Below are 1688 nucleotides of genomic sequence, written 5' to 3'. Positions count from 1 at the left end.
GGTATCCCACGGATCTGCCATCCCCTGCAATGGCATGTCCTATCAACCAAACTCATCGGATACCTCCACTGCCCGTTTTTACCGTCGCTGTAGGTTACCTCAGCCCTCCATTCCTTTTCGACGCATTGCATCCTCAATTGTTTTGCCCTCTCATGCAAAGACTTAATCAAAGATGGGAGCATGAGATGGCCAACATAATTTGTGGATGCAATTCTTTGACGCAGATCGATCTTTATCATGATCATCTGCCTAATCTTATCAAATATTTGCCACAACATAAGCCCTTTCAATGACTTGACCTTGAAACTCTCCGCAAGGTTACTTGTTACATAGTCTACCTTGCAAATTTCATTGAATTGGCTTCTTGACCACACCCTACCATGATGTTCATCCAAGTACTCCTTCACCCCAGGTTTTTGTTTATACAACACATCCAAATGAAACAGATGCTTCCTAGAGCTGCATGTGTATGAAGCTGGCCATAGGTTGTCAATAAAAACTTTACCCTTGAATTTCTTTGTAAAATTCTGTACCAAGTGTCGCATACATTCCCTATGCTCCACTCCAGGGAATACTCGCTTCTACCGCAGTCTCCAAACCTTTGCAAGCGTCTCGTGTGGATAACAAGTCCCGGTGGATGACCTATAAGGTCGCGCAAATTCTGCAGTAAACCAAGTCCAACTTTCCCGTGACTCAATCTCCAAAACCCCATAAGCAACAGGAACATCCAATTATGTCCATCAACTGCAGTAGCAGCAACTAGCTGTCCTTTAAACCTGCCATGAAGAGCTGATGCATCCACGGCCAAATAAGGCCTGCAACCGTCCAAAAGCCTTTCCAGCAAGCTTTGAAACAAACAAAAGCCCTTCTGAAACATTCCTTGTGCATTACCTTCCTGCTTTTCAATTTGTAGGGAACTGTATGCTTGTCTATCGCTACAACACTGCCTGGACTAGCCATCTCCACTTCAGCTTTGAAAGTGTAAAGCAACTGAAAGCTTTCATTCCATGGACCATTGATCTTGTCAAGAGCCATTTCCTTTGCATAGAACATCCTCATGTAAGGTACTTTCATTTTATACTTCTCAACCACCTTTTTTACGAGTGCTGTTGGACCAAGTGAAGGATCTTCTCTCAGCCAATCTAGGATTATATCTGCCAACCACCTAGTCTTCGCTAGCTTTGTTTTCAGCTCTGGCTCTCCCCTTAGAGGTGGACACCTATGGATATCCTTATTCTTCTTTATCTGAAACATAATGATAAGGGATGTCAGTAATAGATAACAAATTTTACACCGTGATCTAAATACACAACTGGTTGGCGTAGTACCTGAACCAAGCTGCTTCTGCGCATTGTGGATGCATGCAGCCTAAACCTACACCTTAGGTACGGGCATTTAATTGTGAACCTACCTGGCTCACTTTTAACAACGTCAAAATTATTCTTAGTGAGAATGTGATATGTAGTAATTGCATTACGGCAGTCCATCATCGTTTGAAACACGGTGCCTTCATGCAAGTCGGGGATCCTCCCTGTTCCACTCAATTGTTGGCAAGTCTTCACCTTCGTAATCGGCTAAAACGAGGCGGTCATCATTCTCATTCTTCTCTTCATCATCGTTGTCATCAAATCCGGCACCAAAAGCAATATCTTCCATGTATTGATCCTCCATTGCCTCGCTTATCGCAT

This window comes from Lolium rigidum, chromosome 3, assembly GCF_022539505.1.
Source record: "Lolium rigidum isolate FL_2022 chromosome 3, APGP_CSIRO_Lrig_0.1, whole genome shotgun sequence".
In the NCBI taxonomy this organism is placed as follows: Eukaryota; Viridiplantae; Streptophyta; class Magnoliopsida; order Poales; family Poaceae; genus Lolium; species Lolium rigidum.
This window is presented reverse-complemented; position numbering follows the sequence as displayed.